Raw genomic sequence first — 9,851 nt, 5'->3', positions numbered from 1 at the left:
TAAATAAATTAGAAAAATAAAAAATTCATTTTCAATCTGCTTACTTTCCAAGCATTACATTCAATTATTATTTTGACTAAAGGATCTATTTAACGAATATTTAGTGATTTAATAAAATTTTTTGTATAATTTGAAAATATTTCTTAATTTTTTCCTTTAATTAAAAATTAATTATCAATTATTTTTACATTTATTATTCTTTTTTTAGATAAATTGATAAAAAATGTAGAATATATTAATCAAAATATAAAATAATATTTTTATGGCATTTATGGGATACTATGAATCTAATAATATTTTTTTACTTTAATATTTAAGTTTTATTTTAAAAATATAATGTTTTAATTATATTCATGTTTCTTTTCTAATTTTTAAAAACTAATTGGTTAATTGATAATTGGAAAAAAGATACAGTAATTTAGTTATTTACATTATTTTGTTCAATGTAAAAAAATTTAAAAATCTTCAAAATTTTAAAAAATTATCATGAAATCAAATCAACATTTATTTAAAATGAAATTTAATTTTTCCTAAAATAATGAAAATAAATTATTTGAGTTAATAATCAATATTTCAATTAAAAAAATGAATTATAATAATATTATTTTAATAAATATTGTAAGGTAATCTATAGAATTTTATGAAAAATCTAATACATATGTCTTATTTATTTTTCATAAATAATATAAATATATTATATATTTCTGTTTTGATATCAGTTTTATTTTTATTTTATTTTATTATTTTATTTTTTATTAGAAATGGATTATAATTATGATTCATAATATTTTTACATAATAATTGTCGTATAATTAATTTATAACAAATATAATCATTCAAAATTTTTTAAATTTGAATTTAAAAAAATTTAATAATGATAAACAAAAATTCTACAATATAATAAAAATTGCAAAATTTCTGATACAATATTGAATAATGTAGATTCGTATAATTTTTATAATATAAAATGATCATATTTAGTCTATAAATTAATTTTTTTAAATAAATATTATGTTAAAAAAATTTTTAAAAGTTATTGCTATATATAATATTAAATAATAATAAATAAATAAATACATATAATATTTTAATATTTTAATATTTTTTATATTAATATTTTAATTTTCATACAAATTATATAAATTTCATATAAATTTTATATAAATTTACGAAAATAAAAAATTTATTTGATTGAAATTCTTTTTATTTAAAGAAAAACTATATAGATAGTAAAAAACCAGTGAACTTTTATTATAATATAGAAATCAATTAATTTAATTGATTATATAAATATTAAAAAATGAAAAAAATATAAATATTAATAAACATAAAGAAAAGAATCTGTTTTATAAATATAAATTAAATTGATTTAATTGATTAATCTGATTGGAAGTTTTAAAAATAAAAAAACTGTAAAATTATGTGTTATTTAAAAAAAAAATTTAACTTATATTGATTTCCATATGAATCTTTATATGTTTTAAATTATAAAAATTATATCAACTTTCTTAATAATATTTCAAGATTCCAGAATGAATTCGGGAGAGATTGATTCAATATCAGGTAAGACTATATAATGTTTATAATATCTTGATGATACAATTATTAATATATTTTAATTTTATATATTGCATTTGCAAGTAGAAATTTATTTAATAAATAATATTTATATAAGATCTTTCATTCTTTCAATTTGATTTTCAATTATATTTATAATTTCATTTTCATGAAATATAAAAATAGATGGATATTTTATTATTTTTTTTACATCTATATCAACTTAAAATTTTTCTAATAATTTCAAATTCAAAATTTATTAAATATTGTTTGATGCAACTTGTTTCGTTTGTTTAATTTTTAAAAATAGAATAATCGGATCACTGTTTCTGAATGAGAAATGTGTGAATAATGTGTGAGCAAAAGCAGCGATTAGAATGAGAATAGGTGTGTCATGTTTAGAAAAAATTATAATACAATGAAGAAAACAAATGATTGAATAAAACATTGTAAGATTGTAGCTGCTAGTTATTCTAATGAAAAGTGAAGTGAAATATGAAAATCGTTGAAATCATTGAAAAAATTTAAATTAAAAATATAAAGTATTGTTGTATATATTTGATAAAATTGGATATATTATTTTATATTATTTATTTCTTATTCTTTTATATTTTTTACTCCTTTATCCCATATTTTGTTATTCAAATAATATATGGATCTTGTATATAAATTTGTTAGGTTAATATTAGATTAAGCTTTTAAATGTTTTTTTTTAAGAAAATTATTATATATTTATAAATATATTTTTATTGTATTGTGTAGGCATTATTATTTTAAATTTGCTCAATTTATAATCTATGTTATAAACAAAAATTTTTATATTTTCTCTATTATAATTATAAATAATTTATACGATTTTAAAAAAAAAACATTTTTTTTCAATGATTTAAAAAAAAACATTAAAAGAATTCATTATGATTTTAATTAATTAATATATATATATATATATATATATATATATATATATATATATATATATATATATATATATCGATATGTATTCCATGATGGATATGCCATGAATTGTCTAAGGATGTGAAGAAGACTAGAAAAATGAGAGAAAGTGAATCCAACTGTCTCTTGATGTTGCGTCAACATAATTGCAGGAACGGTTAAGAGAGATTCTCGTGAACTCGTTTGCGAATATTGCATCAGCATTGTAGATGCTGTAAATCGAAAATCAAGCAATAACTATACTTATTGTTAATCGAAATTTAAAAAATATTTTTTCCAAATCAAAAAAAATATAAAAATATGATCGTATATCTAAAAAGAATCAAAATTAAATTAATTTGTCTATTTATAAATTCAATAAAATATCGATAAATAATAAATGAAATATTTAATTAAAAATATTTTATAATTTTTTCTTATTAAAATCTGAATTTATTTTTCTCTCAATATTATTAATTAATTTTTTTAATATTTAAATACAAGTATATTATTAAGTTAAAAAATTTATTATATTGTATTTTTATAATAATTTATAACTTTTTTTATATAGACTAAATATAAAAATTATTTTTGGTAATAAATGTTTAATATAAAATAACAAAATGAATTCTTTAAATTACATATCTGGATCCAGATTAATCTTCTTTCCTTATTTGTTACTAATGCAGAAAAACTACAGCGATCATATATGACATAGATGTGTGGTCTTGAAATTGTTCATACTAATGAATTTCTTTATTTTAAATATAACGTGAATGTATCTTTATATATTCTTTTTATATATTTTTATTTATATATTATATATTTATATATATATTTATATATATATCTATATATATTTATAATAAAATAAGAAAATGGCAATAAATTAGTACATATTAAATTCCAATAAAACTAAATTTGACTTGATCTACTTTTAAAAATAAAGAATTATTCTTTTATAATTTTAATCTTATAATTTCGTATTATATAAGGAATGTTATAAAATGAATAATTTGGTAGAATTTTGTTAAAATTTAATAATTAAATTAACATTTATTATACACGTAATATTAGGAATTCATCTTGTTTTATATTATACAAAACACAGAGTTATTTAAAAACAGAGTTGAATATAACATAAGTAGAGTTTTGTATAAATAGCTTTAATATAATTATAAAATTAGAATATAAATTAAACTAAACAAATCCATATTTAAATTATTGAAAATGGTTCTATTATATAATTTGAAATTTTGGCAAAATGTGATAAAAACTGCTTTAAGCATTTATATCTAGAATTTTTAAACAAGAAGTTTCACTAAGAGAATAATCAATTTTGAAAAATTTAAATTAATTGCGCAATAAACATACATTATTATTAATGACGCATAAGTATAATATTTTATAAATATTAAAAAATTATTTTCTTAATAATATACAATTCTTCTAATCTAATAATATTCTTCATATGTAATTAACTAAATTATTATAATTATTATATAGAGAAATTAATATATATAATATATATAATAATCAACAATATATCAAGAAATTATGAATAACTATTAATTAAAGATATTAATTGTCATTTAAATAATTAAATAATTTAAATAATCTTGCTTAAAAATAAAGGATATTCAATTTAATAAATTATATTTATATTTTTTAATATTATAATGAAATTATAGAAATTTGAAAAATTTAAAAATTTTGAAAATTTTATTAAAAATTTCATTATTAAATCTATAATTAAATTTCTAGAATAAATTTCAAATTATTTTATTACATATATTTAAAAAAATTATATATTTTAGGATTTATTTATAAATTTAATTATTGAATAATGAATTAATTTTTAAAAATTAATAATTTTTAAAAAAAGAAACACGAATTTATTATTTTTTTAATAAACATTAAAAAACTAAATTTATATTTATCTTTATAAAACGTAAAAATTAAAATTAAATAATTAAATAAAATAGAAATTTTATTCTATTGCAATATCAAAAATTATAAGTATAAAAGATATGTATAAATGACTATATTATAAAAAATTAGGAGTAAATAACTAAAATTAATAAAATTAAATATAAGTAAATTTAAATAATTTTTAATCGAAAATTCATTCTAAATAAATCTAAAATAGAATCTTCATATAAAAAAAATTAATATAATAAAATAATATATTTTTAAATTATTTAAAAAATTTTAGATCGTCAATTAAATGCATTGTTTATCCTTTATACAATATTGATCCTTTTTATTCTTATATTTATACCAATGTTTTTTTTAATTGTCAATGTTTTTATTTCACGACATAAAGATCCAATAGAAAATCATTCATCGATAAAGATTCTAATATAACACGATAATTCATGGCCGTTCTCGATAATTTCACATCAATTAATATTATACATTAAAAAGTAATTGATGTAGAATAATTTTCTATAGAAAGGTGATCGGCATATAAGTGATTGTTGTGCACAGTTGCAAAGAGAAGAAAAATGAAGGAAAAGAGAAGTGAGATTACATAAGCGAGCGTATCTCGCGTTTCACACCGACCTTTAGGGCCGAATCGCGGGATCGCGAATCACGAGTTACGAGAAATCACGAGGATTCACGAACGAAGAATCACGAGCAGAAAGAGAGTCGTGTTAGCGATGCAACAGCACGAAGACGATGTTCTCTCTGACTTTCCTTGTTGCTCCACGACAAGAGGTGTGTGCGCTTTCTGGAATACCAATGCCACATAGAAGACTGAACATCGTATTCTGCATAGCATTGTCTTGTTTCGACGAGTTCTTTGGTCGCGCAACAGTGCTCAATTCGGCGGAAATCATTCGAAAACTTAGCCGTTTCCATGAAGGAAACTTTCTGTCCTGGGGGCGCTACCGTGACTGCGACAATAGCAGGCTGCGCGCGCAAAACCCGTGGGTTTATATAATAAAAGAAGCAGGCTTGCAGCTATGTCGCGAATTACCAACACGCCAATTCTATCGTTACGTAATCATCTTATACGGTATTATTCTGGGTTAAATAATATTATATCACGTGCGAAAGCGTGCCTCTTGTAATCGAATACTCAGTTTGATAAGATTAAACGATTTTTATTTTTGGAATCGATAGTTTTCTTCGATCGATATTCGAATGTTCTGAGTTCTATGTGCCGAAGAGGCAGAACGTTAAGAGTAAAAAAAAAAGAAAAGATAAATGGGGATGGCACAACTCCCTCGCTTCTGCAGCTGGTGCAATCGAGTTCTTTCGCATTGAGTAATATCTGACGTAACTATGACTGGTGAACGTGGAACCGGTTCTTCCAAATTTTGTTAAAAACCAAACTATAATATCGAAATCGTATAAACGAATCGAATTTCGAAAATCGAATGTCTTAACCATAGAGGAATGTTAACGGCCGTGTGTACGCACACCTTTTCCGGGACAACGCAAAGCGGTAAGCCCTTTGGGAATAATTCTTCCGCGTACACGAGGCCGTGGAAAACAAAACCCGATCACGTAGGTGCGCGCATGGGCGTGAGTATGCTCGCGACAACGTGTCCCGTTTTTGAAATCGCCTCTACGTGATCGAGGTAGATCCGCTTGAATTTCTCAGGAGGCGCGCGATTAGCAATCGGTCGTAAGGAGACTCTGCCAAAGATTACCAACGAGTTACGACCCGATATTCCCGTCGGTTTTTTAAATTTTATGTTGGATTCGGTCACCCACCGAATGTTAATTCGTTTCAACTTATATAAGAGGCGTATAACTACGAAAGATAACTCATGTTATGTTTTTTTTTCTCTTTCCTATCGGAAGAATATCTAACGAATTAAAGTTTTTTAATTTTAAAATTATTTTAAAATTGTAACTTTAATAAAAAATTAAATTTATCATTTATTTTAATTATTTATTGATATGAGTTTTTATATATGTTTGCAAATTTAACATATTTATATGTGGTCCTTTAAGTTAATTTGCAGTTTTAATTTATATTAATACGTGATAACTCAATATTGGAATCTGTTTGTAATAATATTAATATTGAATTAGTATTATTATTGTTAATATGATATTAATATTAAAACTACTAAATATATACTAAATATTTTATATTGATAATTAGATTAATTAAACTAGTGTATTATTATAAACATAATTATATGTATATTTTATTTATGCAAAGTTTAAATAATCGTAAAAATAAAAAATCTAAAATTAATTCAATTTGATTGTTTGTATTTTTAATTTTAATTTTTAGTAACAATGTTACTATATATGCATATTAATATTATTTAATTTTATTTTAAATTAAAGAAAATTTTTATTTAGATAAAATAAAATAAAACAGATTTTGTTTTTTAATTCATTTTTATTTATTTGTAAAATTTAATAAATAATAAACAAATATATGATATATAATTTAAATTATATATCATATTTTTTAAAGTACATTTAAAATAAAAATAAACAGATAAAAAACATTAATTTATATAATATATTATTATATAGTTTATAAAATAGTTTATTTGTGTTAAAAAATTATTTGTGTTAAAAAAATTTACCAATTGCGCAATGTGGTACAAACACGGGTATAACTTTTCTTATTTCTGTGTTACTGTTAAATAAGTAAAATCACGAGAGAGGGCAGCACGGATCTAATGCTTACAATGCTTTTCGTCAATTTTATTGTGGAATCTTTTTAAAAAATATATTTTGATAATTTTTCAAAAATATTTCTATATGTATATTCAATCTATATGCATTTGTATTAAAAAATCTGAACACGGATGCATATGAGTAAATAAAAAAGCAAGAGAGCGTACGAATGAGCAATTCCCGGCTTCGAATAGCTTGCGCAACAGCTCGAACTCATACTCAGTAACAGCGGATGAACTTTTCCGTATTGGGAATGCTTATGAAATAATCTACGAGGAGGATCGGCCGCTTAAAGGTTCACTCGTGTCTTTCACCAACTTCTAGGACTCGAAGGAAAAAGAGAAAGGATAAAATATTAAATCATACATTTTTTTTATTTAAAAATATATATGGTTTTTCTGTTATCAAAGAGAATATAATTTATTTTAAATTAGAGAATATGTGAGCGAATTTTTTCAGATTATATCAATCTTGAGATTTTACTATTTATTCATAGACAAACAATTCAGTCGGATCGGAATGATTGCGGAATAGGTTATGTGCGTCGCGTAAGCTAAGCCAATCAAGTTGCGCAAAAGATATCGTACAAGTGGATGAGAGGAAGACGGCATCGAGAAGAGGATCGCCAGAAGAAATTCTCTGGCGTAACGTCGACCTCCGTTCTCTACTCCCTCCCGTTCGAGATCGTTTTCCCTTTATACTCTCGATGGTAAAGTCCCAATCGCGTTTCCATCGTGATGTGCTCATGTGCCACCTCTGTCGCCTGTTGCCGTCGCTACCGTTGCGAGGAAACAAGACGAGTATCAAGAGAAGAAGGGATGGACCAGGACAGGATGAGAAGGGTGAAGAGAAGTGTTCTTCGAGAGTTCATCGCTTATTATGTAAGCAACGTAAGTAACGTAAGCGACCCAAGCTGGAGTCGAAGGTGCGGTAGAAGCGCGAACCCTGCGAATTGCTTATCGGTCTGACATTTTCTTCGTAAATACTAATAGGACGACACCGGTTTTGCAGTCTTCAGTAATCTCATCTTTTTACCTACTATTTCAATTTTACACACGTACACACATATATACGCGCGTACACACACACACACGCACATACACGCACGCACGCACGCACGCACGCACGTACGTACATACGCACGTACACAGACACGTACACACACGTACGCATGCACATATGTACGCATACATATACTTCTTTTTTAGACCTGCGGTCTGCATCCGTGTTCTGTTTCCCGGTAACAGAGTGCATCTTCTTTTCAACTCGATCAAGAAATAGGAGAAGAGGGAAAAAAAGAACTCTGGCTCGAAAGTGGAAGGATCGTTTTTCTTGTCGACAAAGTTGACCGCTTCATGGTTCTTCCTTTTCGTGAGAAACTTTTCGTCCACGAGCAAGCAGAGGGATGATGGTCGCGCGCGCGTAACTGGTATATTGGTAGGTGCTCAATCCTGGCACGTTTCGTTCTCGTGCCTTCTTTTGTATTTCGTGTTCACGACTTTTCTTCCTGGTCCTGGTGTTTTTTTCTTTTCCTTCCCTTCATCGTTTCTCTATCATAGAAGCAGGAGGTTATAGGAGGTTGCAGGAGGAGCAGGTAGCTTCTCTCTTTTGCGGTTCTGATTTCCTGAATTTCTCCTCGACTGGACCTTCGAAAAGCACGTATCTTACCTTCGTATGGTTTATTGTCGGGACGAAAATCGTCATTGTGCGATGAAATCAAAGGGAATTCGAGTGCGTTTTCCTTGCATCCCGTTACATGACCGAGTGAGCTCTTCGAGAAGAAGACTCGGTCAATGCGATTCGTATGCGCAAGAAAGACAGCTCGATGAGAACAAGGTGAGGGGCGAAAAGGCAAAGAAGGACCTCGAAAAGAATCCGTGCAGGTCGTGGGAGGAATCGTGGGAAAATCGTTGGCAGCTTTCGAAATTGCTTATGCTCGGTGTACCATTTGACACATAAAAAAATATTTTTTTATATTAATGTTATTATTTAACAATATATTAGAAAAAAACAAAAAATGTATTATATCACTAGTCAAAAAACTGGAAGCAATTATAATTTTTCATATTTATTATATTTTTAATAGCCAAACAAAATTTAATTGCAAATTTTATTAATTGTTAATATATAATTCATAAATTATGATACATAATATATTTACTAGCCAAAATAATAAATTCAATTGAAAATATCTTTACTTAAAATGATATGTATATCAATTATTACATTAACTGATTAAAAAAAAAATTCTACATATTTGGTAAAATCATTTAAAAATAAAGAATATATATGATAAAATAGTGCATATAAAACATTCCGAAAAGAAAACACGCTATAATCAAGGCAAAGAAAGGAAATATTAATTAATAAATAAATAATTATTAATATATGTGTATGTATACTGTACCAAAATAATATTTAATAAAAATTATTATTAAATATTGTCTTATTATTAAATTTTATCAAAAACAAAAAATATTGAAAACGTAAAAATAGTAAATGATTTTAATTTTTTATAATCAGAAGTTATAATAGGCTTATTTAAAAAATCTTTTGGCTGGAACTATAAATCCTACTAAATTTTTTTATTAGATTTGTTAATTATTTTAATTTAAAATGATAAAAGAAATTTTTTGAAAATAAATAAAAAATTCATAAAAGTAAAATTATTAGCAAGAAAAATCGTTTTAAATTAAGAATAGATT

At 24.3% G+C, this 9,851-nt stretch overlaps 1 long non-coding RNA gene across 1 annotated transcript; it reads left to right on the top strand.

Annotated features, from left to right (window-relative positions):
- The first annotated feature begins 7,148 nt into the window (after nt 1-7,148).
- Nucleotides 7,149-9,110, top strand: LOC107965007. Its single transcript, XR_001704304.2, has 2 exons — nt 7,149-8,036; nt 8,355-9,110. It is a non-coding gene; the product is annotated as an uncharacterized LOC107965007 (long non-coding RNA).
- The last annotated feature ends 741 nt before the right edge of the window (nt 9,111-9,851 follow it).

The sequence above is a fragment of the Apis mellifera genome, linkage group LG9 (genome assembly GCF_003254395.2).
Source record: "Apis mellifera strain DH4 linkage group LG9, Amel_HAv3.1, whole genome shotgun sequence".
Lineage (NCBI taxonomy): Eukaryota > Metazoa > Arthropoda > Insecta > Hymenoptera > Apidae > Apis > Apis mellifera.
The sequence above is the reverse complement of the archived record's forward strand: the minus strand, read 5'-3'. Positions and strand labels throughout refer to the sequence as shown.